The sequence below is a fragment of the Meriones unguiculatus genome, chromosome X (assembly GCF_030254825.1).
Source record: "Meriones unguiculatus strain TT.TT164.6M chromosome X, Bangor_MerUng_6.1, whole genome shotgun sequence".
Lineage (NCBI taxonomy): Eukaryota > Metazoa > Chordata > Mammalia > Rodentia > Muridae > Meriones > Meriones unguiculatus.
Window position 1 is genome coordinate 137,742,611 of NC_083369.1, and position 14,218 is coordinate 137,756,828.

The 14,218-nt window shown below is 42.8% G+C and overlaps 1 non-coding gene across 1 annotated transcript; it reads left to right on the forward strand.

Moving 5' to 3' along the window:
* Positions 1-7,739: 7,739 nt before the first annotated feature.
* Positions 7,740-7,841, forward strand: LOC132650188 (U6 spliceosomal RNA). The gene has a single exon (XR_009588580.1). It is a non-coding gene; the product is annotated as a U6 spliceosomal RNA (small nuclear RNA).
* Positions 7,842-14,218: the final 6,377 nt, after the last annotated feature.

Genomic DNA, 14,218 nt, shown 5'->3' on the forward strand with positions numbered 1-14,218 from the left:
AGTACTTGAAAAGCAGAAGCAGAAAAATCAGGTTTGGGATAACCATAACTTCATAGTAAATTCAAGGCCAGCCTGGGCTACATGAAACCCTAACTCAAGAAATTCAAAACAGAAACAAATAGAAATTCTCTTATGAAGTGGGAAATCTTAGTTAACTTTTAAGAAGTTGAACTTCAGCAGGTGAATTGGATCATTGTATAAAGGCACTTGCCGTGTAAGCCTGAGTCCATCGCCAGAACCCATGGTGGAAAGAACAAACCAACACACAAAAGTTGTTCCTCTGACTGCTACATTCTCTCCATGGTGTACATGCCCCTACTCATACAGACAGGCACACATACACACACAATTTGTCTGTATATATGCATATGAGTACGGGTACTCACAGACGCTGGAAAAGGACATCAGATTGCCTGGAGCTAGACTTACAAATACTGGTAAGATGTCTGATACAGGTGCTGAAAGCTCAACTTGAGTTCTCTGTAAAATCAATATTTTATATATATATTTACTGACCCAATAATAAAGTTAAACTAGGAAAGCCCACCTTAATAGTCAAAACACCCAGCTGGGTCGTGGTGGCTCACACCCTTAATCCTAGCACTCAGGGAGGCAGAGTCAGGTGGATCTCTATGAGTTCAAGGCCACCCTGGTCTACAAGAGAAACCCTGTCTCAAAAAACCAAAAAGATTTTAGTATGTTTATCCTATATTATGTGCCTTAATATCCACTTATAAGTGAGTATATACCAGCAGGGTATTGAAGCAGATGCTGAGACTCATAGCCAAATTTTGGGCAGAGTGCAGGGAATCTTATGAAAGAATGGGAGAGATAGAAAGACCTGGAGGGGACAGGAGATCCACAAGGAGAACAATAGAGCCAAATATATCTGGACCCAGGGGTCTTTTCTGAGACTAATACTCCAACCACGGACCATTCATGGAGATAACCTAGAACCCCTGCATAGATGTACCCCATAGCAGCTCAGTGTCTTACGTGGGTTCCATAGTAATGGGAATAGGGACTGTCTCTGACATGAACTCGGTGGCTAGCTCTTTGATCACCTTCCTCTGATAGTGGTCCAGCCTTGCCAGGCCACAGAGAAAGACAATTCAGACAGTCCTGAAGAGATCTTAATAGGCTAGGATCAGATAGAAGGGGAGGAGGTCCTCCCCTATCAGTGGACTGTGGGAGGGCCATGGGATGAGAAAAGGGAGGGAAGGGGACTAGGGAGGTGAGCCACAGCTGGGATACAAAGTGAATGAACTGTAAAAAATAAAAAAAAAAATTAAATGTGGGTACAAAGGGAAAGGATAGTATATTTGGGAGAAATTACAGTGGGGTGATAATATGATTACACAGTATAAAAATTTCAAATAAATAAAAATGAGGAAACCTTTTAAAATTTAAAAAACAAAAAAGAGGCACAGCAACCATTAAATCTGCATGTACAGAGTTTAAAGAGGCACCATAAGCAGATGATTTTCTGTGATAAAAATATTATTGTCCTGGAGGTATAACTCAGTAACTCAGTGATAGATCTCTTACCTAGCATGTGAGAGGTTCTGGAGTTTTTTTTTTGTTTTTTTTTTTGTTTTTTTTTTTTTACTGTACGTATGTGAGTGCCATGCTACGAGTATGGATATCAGAGAATAACTTTCAGGACTCAGTTCTGTCCTTTTACCTTTATGTGGGTCCCAGGGATCAAACTGCACTTCTATCTAGTGAGCTATCTCACATCTCACCAGACCCTGAGGTTTTTGTTTTTGTTGTTTTGTTTGTCTGTCATTTTTCCCCCAGAGCTGAGGACCGAACCCAAGGCCTAGAAGTGCTCTACCACTGAGCTAAATCTCCAACCCCTGACAATTGTTTTTTAAGCTTTTTTTTTCCTTCAGTTTTTTAAGACCTAACTGAGTTCGGACATGGTAGTACATACCTTTAATTCTAGCAGGAGGCAGAGGCAGGCAGATCTCCAAGTTTGAAGGAAGCCTGCTCTGCTTAATGAATTCCAGGCCAACCTGGACTATGTAGTGAGTCTATCTCAAAACAAAGAATTATGTGTGTTTATGTGGAGACTGGTGAGATGGCTCAGAGGGTAAAGACACTTTTCTCCAAGGCCGAAGACCTGAGTTCGATCCCTGGAACCAATGTAGTGAAATAAGAGAACTGACTCCCAGAAGTGAACTCTGGACACATGCTATGGCGCACACAAACATGCACACAGAGTTATGGTGATGGTACACACCCTTCATCCCAGCACTTGGGAAGCAGGTGGATCTCTATGAGTTCACAGCCAGCTTGGTCTACAGAGTGAGTTCTGGGACAAAACTACCAAATAGAAATAAGTTAATGAATTTAGATGCAGGTGCTCATGCTTGGTGGCTGCACAATAGAAACAAACTGGGGAGTCAGGTACTATTAGCCTCCAGGGCCCTCTGAAGAAGTGCCAAAGAAACTGGCACTGTGTATATATAGTCATGGAGGTCTATGCTGTCAAAAATTCCACAAATCATTCTTGTGGGCAACCAGGATAGAACATGGTTTGAATCAAGAGGCCTGAGTGATAAGACAAGAGATGCCCTTAGACAGGATACCATGTCCCCAGTATCAATCAAATAAATTGGTTGAGTTACATGTTCCTAAGATACATTCAACACATACAAGCGCCTATTTTAAAAGGCCTCTGCAGGCTAAGGATATAAATCAATAGTAGGATACCTAGCATATACAAGCTGTTGGATTCAATCCCCAGAACCACTAAAATACTTCATACAATGGATGGCATTTTTTTATTGTTTTAGAATATTTTCTCCTTCAATGATTTCATATATGTACATAATGTCTCTTCATATCCATTCCCAACCCTCCCCTCCTGTACCCTCTGGTTCCCCCCGTACATACTTGGTTCTATTTTCAAAGTGACTTTGTTGGGGCGAAAGATGATTCAGTGGAGCAATAAAGGGAGCCAAGAAGGGGTAGCTCACACTTTTAATCCCAGACTCAGGAGACAGAGTTCAAGACCAGCCTGGTCTACAAATTGAGCTCTAAGATATGTAGGGCTCTGTTACACAGAGAAATCCTGTCTTAAAAAACAAAACCAAAGGCAGGAGAAATGGCTAAGAGATTAAAAGCACTGGCTGCTCTTCCAGAGGTCCTGAGTTCAATTCCTAGCAACCATATGGCACTCACAAGCATCTATAATCTGGTGCCCTCTCCTGACATGCAGATAGAACAATGTATATATAATAAATCTTTAAAAAACAAAAAGCAGAAGAGCAATGAAACGACCCGACTTTAGATTCCCCCTCCCCCCCAAAAAAAATACATGTTTGAAGGGGGTAGGGCTGGACAGATGGCTCAGCCATTAAAGATTAGACTCAGAACCCAAGAAACAAAAAATGGGGGAGCACTGGAGAGAAGGCTCAGCAGTTCAGAACATTTGCTGCTCTTCCAGAGAACCTAAGTTTGGTTCCCAGCACCCAAGCTGGGTATCTCACAACCACCTGGAAGTCTAGTTCCAGGAAATCCAACACCACCTTCTGGCCTCTGTCACCCATGTAGGAATGACTAACGCAAACATACACATAGTTCCATTTTTTTAAAGGAGAGGATGGTTTTGTACTACCATTATTAGGAAACCATACCCAAAGCCTTGTGCGTGCCAGGCAGGCTCTCTACTCCTAAACATAACAAGTGTATGTATTTGTCTCCACTTAAACCCCCCAGCATAAGGCAGTAAAGGAAGAAGAGAAGGTATAAGCCCAATGATACAAACAGAACCAGATGCAGCGGGCAAGATTTTCTGTGCTTCTGTAGCTTGGGAAGGTTCAGGAAGCTTGGAGGCACACTGTTTCTGTTCGCACACTTTAACAGCTACATGAAGTTGAAGTAGACAACTTGCTGACTCTGCTGCAATCTAAAGGGGGAAGCCAAAGCTTGAGTACTGTGAAACACAGAAGCTAAGGGTTGAAATGGCTCCAAGGAACTGGGAATTCCAGGGAAGGCAGGTTACAGGATCTCTGTTTTAAATGCTTTGCGTAATTTCACTTCTAAAGATAACTACATGTATCATTTTGACTCTTTTAAAAGAAACACGTTTTTTTTTTCCTTTAAGACAGGATTTAACTCTTTAGTCCAGGCTTGCCTGAAATGCAGTTTTATGTGAGTGTTTTGCCTACATGTATATCTGCACCACATGTATGCCTGGAGTCCAAGAAAGTCAGAAGAGGGCACTAGGTTCTCAGGACCTGGAGTTACTGATGGTTATTAGCTTCACCATGTGGGTGCTGGGAACCAAACCTCAGTCCTCTGTAAGAGCAGCAAGTACTGTTAACCAGTGAGCCATCTCTACTTTCGATAAGGGTAGGCATGATGAGGAAAACACAGAAGTCTAGCTGAGGTAGAAAGTGCCTATAAATAACCTAGCACTTTAGTGTGATGGCTTGAATGAAAATGGCCCCAGGGGGAGTGGAGCTATTAAGAGGTGTAGCCTTGTTGGAGGAGGTGTGTCACTGGGGTTGGGCTTTGAAGTCTCAGATGCTCAAGCCAGGCCTGCTGTCACTCTTCCTGCTGCCTGGAGATCTAGATGTAAAACTCTCAGCTGCTTCTCTAGCACCATGCCTGCCTGCATGCTACCATACTTCCCACCAAAATGATAAGGGACTAAATGAACCCCAATTAAATGTTTTCCTTTACAAGAGTTGCTGTAGATTTGGTGAGTGGTAGCACAAGCCTTTAATCCCGGTACTCAGGAAGGCAGAGGCAGGTGGGTTGCTCTTCTTTTGAGGTTAGCCTGGTCTACAAAGCAAGTCCAGGATAGCCAAGGCTATACAGAGAAACCCTGTCTCAAAACAATAAAAGTTGCCTTGGTTATGGTACCAATACCAATAGAAACCCTAACCTTTAAGGTAGGAGGAAAACCAGTTACAAAACAACCTGCCTTACACAATGAAACCCTGCCTAAGAAAAATTTAAAAAGGTTAGGAGAGACAGAGCTGGAGATGTAGCTTAGTTGGTAGAGTGCTAGCTTAGCAAGTACGAAGTCTAGGTTTGATACCCAGTATCATACAAGCAGGGTGTGGTGGCACATGCCTATAAGCCCTGAACTTGGAAGGTTGAGACAGACTGGGCCACAGGAGAGCCTGTTCAAATTTATTTTTCAAATTAAAGATCCCCTAGGACTCAGAAGGCAGAAGCAGGCAGATCTCTGTGAGCTCCAGGCCAGCCTCCTGTACATAAAGAATTTGTAGACAGCCAGAGCCACATAGAGAGACCCTTTCTCAAGAAGAGAAAGGAAGGAAGGAAGGAAGGAAGGAAGGAAGGAAGGAAGGAAGGAAGGAAGGAAGGAAGGAAAGAGGGAGGGAGGGAGGGAGGGAGGGAGGGAGGGAGGGAGGGAAGGAAGGAAGGAAGGAAGGAAGGAAGGAAGGAAGGAAGGAAGGAAGGAAGGAAGGAAGGAAGGAGAAAGAAAGAAAAAAAGAAAGAAAGAAAGAAAGAAAGAAAGAAAGAAAGAAAGAAAGAAAGAAAGAGAAAGAAGAAGGAAAGAAGGAAGGAAAAAAGAGAGAGAAAGAAGAAAGAAAGAGGACCCAAAACTATCCATTGAACAAACATGAGGACCTGAACTTAATCCCCAGAACCCACATAAAAAAGCTGGGTATAAACTCAGTATAGTGGCACACACCTTTAGTGCTATCATTCAGGAGGTAGAGACAGGGAGGTCTCTATGAGTTTAAGATTAGTCTGGACTATTTAGTGAGTTCCATACTAGCTAGGGCTACATAATAAGGCCCTGTCACAAAAACAAAACAAACACACACACACACACACACACACACACACACACACACACACACACACACAGCAAAAAAGCTGGGCATGATAGCACACTATCTTAACATCACTGTTGTGGAAATGAAGACAGAAGGATCCTTGGGGTTCACCGGCCAGCAGCCTCGCCTAGCCTTGCCAGCTCCAAATACATGAGAGAACCTGTCTCAGATAACAAAGTGAATGAAAGTTGCCTGGGGAATGACACCTGAGGTTGAATTCTAGACTCAACAGGAATGCGCACCTCCCCATTCCCTACACACACACATACACACACACACACACACACACACACACACACACACACACACCTATTATAGTGGGGGAAGTAAAACTGTTAAATGACTCCAAGGGCCGGGAAGTAACGTAGATGGAAAAGTGAAATGTACAGAACATTTCACGTAGCATTTCCACTATTAGAACAAGCATCACTTCAGTTATAAAATAAACTGGAAAGTAGCCATTAGTCCTATCCCAGAACAGTGATTTGAACAAGTAGTGAGTGACTCAGCCATACCATTGTATGCAAATATTGTAAGTAACGGATTCCACACCCACCACTGTCAAAAATACAGGTCTAAAAATAGCAAAAGTTACTAAGTGGGCCAAAAAGATGGCTCAGAAGATAAAGGCACCTGCCACCAAGACTGACAACCTGAGTTCAATTACCAGGACCCACACATGGTAGAAGGAAAGAACAGACTTCACAAATTGTCACTCTGCCCTCCACAAGCACACCACATAATGAATGCTGATTTTATTTTACTTTTTTAAGTTACTCAGTATGTGAAATGAAAAGAACGTTTGCTCCTCTTCTGGTGATAATAGAGATTGGGGGATTTCTCTTCTGGGAAAGTCAATACTGGAACTCTTTAAATAGAAAGTTGACTACCTCTCTTGGACCAACAGTTTCTCTCTCCGGGGGTGTAAAACACTGTAATCAACTAAGAAAATACTTAGCAAAGTAAAAGACAAATCTGTTTTGTGCTAGATATACTAGATGGTAGAGGTAACCTTGCTCACAATAGTGGTGTTGCAATTACCTCAGTCTCTCCCCAAACCCAAAGTCCATCATCAGTAGAACAGAATCATAATTACACTGTGACTGTACAGTGGGATGCCAAAAGTAAGGGCAAACAGCTTCGTACAGTGATGGCAACAGGCTCGAGTCCCACAAACATGCCGCTAGGCAGAGCCAGGCACGGTGGAGCGTGCCTGTAATCCTGGGACTCAGTAGGCTGAAGCAGGAGAGTTGCCTCAAATTGGAGGCCACCCTAGAGTACATCATTCCTGGCCGACTTGAACTGCAGAAAGACTGTCTAAACATACACACGATATTGTTTGATTTTGCTTTAAGACAGAGTCTCCTACAGCCCAACCTGGCCTCAAAAAAACTCTGTGTAGCCCAGGCTGTCTTTGAACTTGTGATCCTCCTGCCTATGTCTCCCAAGTTCTGAGATTGCAAGTATCACTAAAGCCCTATTTTTTTAAAAGAAATTATGCCAGGAGTCATGGTGCATTTCTATAAGCACAAAGCTAGCCTGGTCTACATAGTGAGAGTCCCAAGATAGTCAGAGGGGCATGGTGAAACCGTCTCTCAAACACACACACACACACACACACACATACACATGCACACCCATGAGAAGTAGGACTTGAAAAGCAGAATGACATCACGTATACAAACTTGAAATGCATGCAAAACTAAGCCGTGTGGTTAGTGAAAAACTAAGTGGAACAGCTACTGTGAAAAAGCATTCAGTACCCTGCCAGGTAGTACACAGCTGCAGTGCCAGAAATTTGGAAGGCATAGGCAAGGAGATCACACATTCAAAGGCAGGTTGGGCTACATAAGGAGTTCAAAACCAACCAGGACAACTTAGCCCATACTGTCTAAAAACAAAACTTAGGAGCGCTTGCTTTAACAGCACATAAACGAAAAACTGGAACAATACAGAGACTATCAGCATGGTCCCTGCACAAGAATAGCATACAATTATGAAGCAGCCCATATTTTTTTAAGTAAATTTTTTATTTTTTATTTTTTATTTGTATGTCTCTATATCAATTTGTGCATGTGAGTATATTATGTGCAGAGACCAGAAAAGGGCACCAGGTCCCCTTGAGCTGGACTTGCAGCCAGTTGTGAGCTACCTGGTATAGGTTCTGGGACCTGAACTCCAGTCTTCTCTCTGCAAGAGCAAATAATGGTCTTAACCACTGTATCATCTCTCTAGACCCTAAAAATAATTTTTGTTTGCTTTTTTGTTTTTCAAGACAGGGTTTCTCTTCGTAGCTCTGACTATCCTGGAACTTACTCTGTAGACCAGGCTGGCCTCAAACTCACAGAGTTCTACCTGTCTCTGACTCTCAAGTGCTGGGATTAAATACGTGCCCTACCACAACCAGCTTAAAAAGTACATTTTAAAAAAGAGTCTGGGACTTGCCCTGAGTTCAATTCCCAGTACAACCTGCCACTACCCTACCCCATCTGCCTTTTCTTTCCTCTTTGAGACAAGGCATGACTATGTAGCCCTGGCTAGTATGGAACTTGGTATGGAGACCAGGCCTGCTTCTTCTGCCTGAGTGATGGCCTTAAAAGTATACTTTTTTTTTTTTTTTTTTTTTTTTGCTTGGTTGGTTGGTTGGTTGGTTGGGTTTTGCTGTTGTTTATTTTTATTTTATGTACACTGGTATTTTGCCTGTGTGCAGGTGTCAGATCTTGGAGTGACAGACAATTGTGAGCTGCCATGTGGGTGACTGGGACTTGAACCCAGGTCCTCTGGAAGAATAACCAGTGTTCTTAACCACCTATCCATCTCTCCAGCCCCAAACGGTACTTTTAAAAAAATTATATAGTGCATGAAAAAAAGGGGAGATCTGGAGCATAGAGAATTAGGAAATCAAGAGAAGTTACTAGTTACCTAAAATGAGGAAAGCAGTGACTGCCGCTTTTCATAAACCGTTCCAGCTCAAACTTGTCTTTTGCCCCGGGAAACCTTTGACACAAATGATCTGTAAGACCTGAAGGGGTTGGGAATAGTCAAAGAACTCTGGAAACACAATTGCCAGGGTGAGGGCCTCCTCCAGGCCCACTGAAGGCGAAGGGAAACTGAGTTGACTCTTGTAGCACTTCCCAGTAAAATGTCTAAAGTTTCATTCTTCCAAAGCATATGTTAAAGGAAACCTACAGTTTTTTCATTTACAACTCAGTTGCCTGTTGTGCTGTGATTATATAAATAGAGAGCTGAGTCATTGCCTTTTCCATTAAAGCTGCTGCTACGGTATGGCTGAGGCTGGCCTACCAGAAAAAAGCCCAGTACAGAATCTTTCTGGAAAATAATCAAAGTGTGATTTTTGTTTAAATACAAGGTATCTGTGTGACCCTGGATGCCCTGGAACTCACTATTTAGACCAAATTCGGAGGGTCTGCCTTGCCTCTGCTGCCCAAGTGCTGTGATTAAAGGCCTGTGCCACCTTGAGAGTGATGTGACATAAACAATTGTATTAACTGCTTAAAACGGCAAATCTTTGGATGTAGCTAAATGGCCTAATTAGTGCTAAACCTGCAGAAAGCGCTGGGCTTAATCTCCAACACCAAAACAGAAGTCCAGGCCTTTAATCCCAGCCCTCGGGAGGATAAAGCAGGAAGTTCGCTTCACATTTACATTTATTAATATTCATGGCACCGGTTAAGAGCACCCTATGCTCTTGTCGAAGAGCCAGGTTCTGTTCCCAGCACCCACATAGCAGCTCACAACTGTCTATAACTCCAGCTTTAGGAGATCCGGTGTCTCTTCTGACCTCTATGGGTTCCTCATGTGCATGGTGTACCTTCGTACACTCAAGAATATAACAGATAAAATTAAATAGTTTTTAAAATCCTTTCCTATGTATGGGGTGAACAAGTATCATGGCACATGTCTGGAGGTCAGAGGATATCTTACACACACATTAAATTTAAAAATATATATATAATAAAACCACTAGAACCTCAGTTCCCCAGCATGGTAAAAACAAAAACAGCAGCAACAAAACCAAACTCAAACAAAAACAGCTTGTTCACGGTTTAAACAGCAATTATAATGCCTTTTATAGAAAAACTTCATTTTTATCTATATTTTCAAAAGTGTCTGCACTTGCTAGGATTGTAGCTCAATGGTAGAGTCCTTGCCTGCCCAGAATGACCAAGGCCCTGAATTTAATTCCTAGCTCAATAAAAAAGAAGAAAATGTTTTGTTCCAGCTAGGTATTAATGGCTCAGGACTGTAATCCCAGCACCCTGAGACAGATACAGAAGGATTACCACAAGTTCAATGCCAGCCTGGCCCACATAGGGAGTGTCAGGGCTTCATGATGAGAGCACATCTAAACCAATGAGAGAGGGGCCACAAGCCTGATATGGTACACACACCTTTAATCCTAGCATTCAGGAGGCAGAGGCAGGTAGATCTTTAAGAATCTGAGACCAGTCTGGTCTACAGAATGAGTTATAGATATAGGGAGACCTTTTCTCAAAAAAAGGAAAAGGAAAAAGGAAGAAAAGAATGGAAGGAAGAAAGGAAGGAAGGGAAGAAAGAAAGAAAGAAAGAAAGAAAGAAAGAAAGAAAGAAAGAAAGAAAGAAGGAAGGAAAAGAAATAAAGGGGTGCTAATATGGTTTAGTGGGCAAGGCTGAAGATCTGAATTCAATCCCTGGGACTCATATGGTGAAAGAAGAGAATTGACTTTCACAAGCTGTCCTCTGACCTCTACATGTGTGCTCTGGCGCACACCTGTCCCCATATTTACACATGTACAAAATAACTAAGTGCAATAAAATATGTTTACGCTTATCTTTGTGTATGTCCAAAATCCCACAAGCAGGAGTCGAAACAGGAGGATCAGTGTGACTTCCAGGCCAGCACACACACTCACACACACACACTTGGAGCTGGAGATAGAGTTTGCTGCTCTTGCAGAGCTCAGTCCCCCGCACCCAGCCACCTGTAACTCTAGCTCTGTGTGATCAAACATCATCTTCTGGCTCCACAAGCGCTGCATCCACATGCTCACATACAGAGCTCAGTCCTCGGGACCCATTTGGTGGAAGGAGAGAACTGGCTCTAGCAAATCGTCCTCGGACCTCTACACGTACACCGTAGCACAAACGTGTCCACAACTACACATGTAGTCACACACTCCAATATGATAAGAATGTAAATAAGCATCGATACTTTATCTGGGAGATTAAGAGCCAAGGTATAGGAATAAGATGATACAATTAGATCAGGGAAGTGCAAGGTGCACATTTCCAGCTGGCCACTGCCTCACGAGTAGCCTTGAAGAGGTAGCTACGTATGTTAACTGGTTACTGTTCACCACAGACCTGACGAAGGTCTCTCTACAGGCCGTGGTTTGGGGGAGAATGTCATCTACTACTTCATGAGAGAGAGAGAGGAGGCAGAAGCTTTCAGCCTAGCTCTCTAACTCCCATTTGCCATTGATCAAGTTTTTACCCCATGGCAGTTAGCGCCCCCGCAAGGCTTGGTTGCTGGGACTACAAGGAATGCAGATATTACGTCCTGTGGTAGAGCATTCTATCGAAGTCTGGTGGGAAGAGACAGGAACTCCGGACATGTTGATAGTCACTGCCAGGGACGTTCTGATGGCACATATAACATGTCCTAAACAGGCCAGCATTGTTTGTTTTTTTTTTAACTTTTTTCCAGAGGAAGAAATAAAACAAGGTATTCAACGCCCTTTTCCAAGAACATATTGGTAGTAAGCGATACTTTCCTGATTTTGTACATAACCTAGCTCCAGAAAATGTGGAAGTTCAGGTCAAGAATATGGATTCTGTGGAGCTGGATTTGAATCTGGGGAGTGACACTAGGTCAGAGCTTTTTAGGAAAGCCCTTTGTCTCAGTTCTCCATCTTCTCAGCTGGCTAAATGACAGAAGTGGTTGGTTCTGGAGAAGCAAGATACTTGGAGACATTACTTATAAGGAATCCATGATGGAGGCCAGAGCTTCATCTAGGCTTTATCAAGCCTTCCTAATTTTCCTGTCTCCATTTAACTCTAACTCCATTTCCTACAAAAGAGATGAGCTAGTCCAGAGGCAGGAGGATCTTGGGTTAGTGAGAAAGAACAACCCTTATAATGCCCTTGACCAGAAGCAAGAGGACCAATCTTTGGGTCCACTGTTAGTCTGAGATTATAGGGATCCTGGCACTCCTGATGTGTCTTCTGATGTTTCAAGAAATAATAGTACAGTCCCATAAAATGTTTGTTATACTCATGACATCTACATAATTGGCATCTAATATGCGAGCACATATATCTTGCCCAAAGCCTTTGTAGGGGTTCTTACCTGTAGATTGGAAGTTGGTGTCCAGGAAGGTTGGAATGTTTGCTTGGTATCAGTGTATCTACAGTTGTCATACTGGTACCGGTGTTCCTTTGAAACTGTGGTTGCCCCTCCTTGGATCCTCGAGTTCTCTTTAGTCTGTTATGGGCTGCTTAGGTAGGATGGAGATTTTTTGGTAATCTGATTGGCTGACAAGTGAATCTTGAGATTTTAAAGGCTGAAATACCTTGGACTCAAGCAGGGGTATATGAATGTCTTAAGAGTTGCTGGGGTTCAACCTCCAACCCATGTAGGGGGCATAGCCCAAGCCTCATAAGAAGGCAAGGCAAGTACAGGTAGCATTCCATGTGTAAAAGTGGTTGTGGTGGGAGACAGTGTTGGGAAACTGGAACCAGGCACTGTTGACACATTTGTGGAAGACACCAGTGAGATTCAACTGTGAGCCGAGACTGGCAAGGCCTCTGCTTCTGAAAGATGAAGGGGTATAGAAGATTGGTGTTGACTCTCATTATTCAGGGGGTGCTGGTATGCAGACTGCTTTTGGCTCAGATCCTCAGCTTCCTCCTGCTTCATGTTGATTGGGGGTCAACTGAGTATTGGAGCTGTGGAGTTCCACATCCACTTCAGAGCTGAGGAGAGGCTGTCAATGCTGTTGGCGACATGTGTTCCCAATACTGCTACCCAAAACAAGGTTTAAAGGGCTACTAGATCACTGATATAGTAGCGCTCAGAAGGCTGAGACAAAAAGATATGTATTCCAGCTTAGTCTGGGCTATATATCAAGACCTTGTCAAAACAACAACAACAAAAAAAGCTGGTATATGTTTTAGTGGGAGAGTGCTTATGTAGTATGCATAAAGCCCAAAGTTCAATTCAGAGAGAGTAAAGAAACAATGTAGATCAGTATGTTTTGCTGGGCTTGGTGGTAAACACCTATAATCCCAGTACTGGGGAGACAGAAGCAGGAAAGGTAAATGTTTATGGTCATCCTTCTCTACATAGTTGAGTTTGAGGCTGCCATTGGCTGTATGAAATCCTATCTCAAATAGAAAAATAATAACAACCTATAAACAAGCCTCTTTGTATAATGTAGTGGCAAGCAGAGATGACTACCTTGAAAGAAATGAAAATAAGGGCTGGAGAGATGGCTCAGCAGTTACTTAAGATCACTGGCTGGTCTTGTAGAGGAATGGGTTCAAAACACCCACATGGCAGCTCACAGGGGAACTGATACTTTTTTCTGAGCTCCTTGGGCAGAGCAGAACTGTGTTTCACAGAAATACATGCAGGCAAAATACCCATAGACACAAAACAACTGAAAATGAAAAAAATAGTGACCTTTGCATAGGAATGGGAAGAACGGATGTGTGGAACAAGCAGACTGATTTTGTTTAAATACTTTTTTTTTTTGAAGTGGACACTCTGGGTGTGAAAAAATGGATCTGGTCTTGCAGAGGACCTAGGTTCAGTTCCTAGTACCCACATCAGCAGCTCAAAACTGTCTGTAATGCCTGTTCCAGAAAATCTGATGCCCCCTTCTTGCATCCATCAGCACTGCATGCACACAGCACTCATGGCACACACATACACATAAATATAATTTTTTAAAAGATTTGTTTATTTATTATATATACAGTGCTCTGCCTGCATCAACACCTGCTCACCAGAAGAGGGCATCAGATTTTATTATAGATCTTTGTGAGCCACCACGTGGTTGCTAGGAATTGAACTCAGAGCCTTTGGAAGAACAGTCAGTGCTCTTAACCTCTGAGCCATCACTCCAGCCCCCATAAATATAAATTTTAAAAATAAAAATTATAGTCAGGAACAGTGGCACATGTCTGTAATACCAGTACTCGGAGAGGTAGAGGCAGGTGGATCTCTGTGAATATGAGGCCAGCCTGGTCTACAAAGTGAGTTGAGGAGAGGCAGGGCTATACAGAGAAACCCTGTCTCAAAAAAACCAAAAAAAAAATTGTATAAACTAGCTCAACACTATTTTGCATGTTTTCTGTGCTAGAGTTCAAAGCCATGACCTTGCACATGC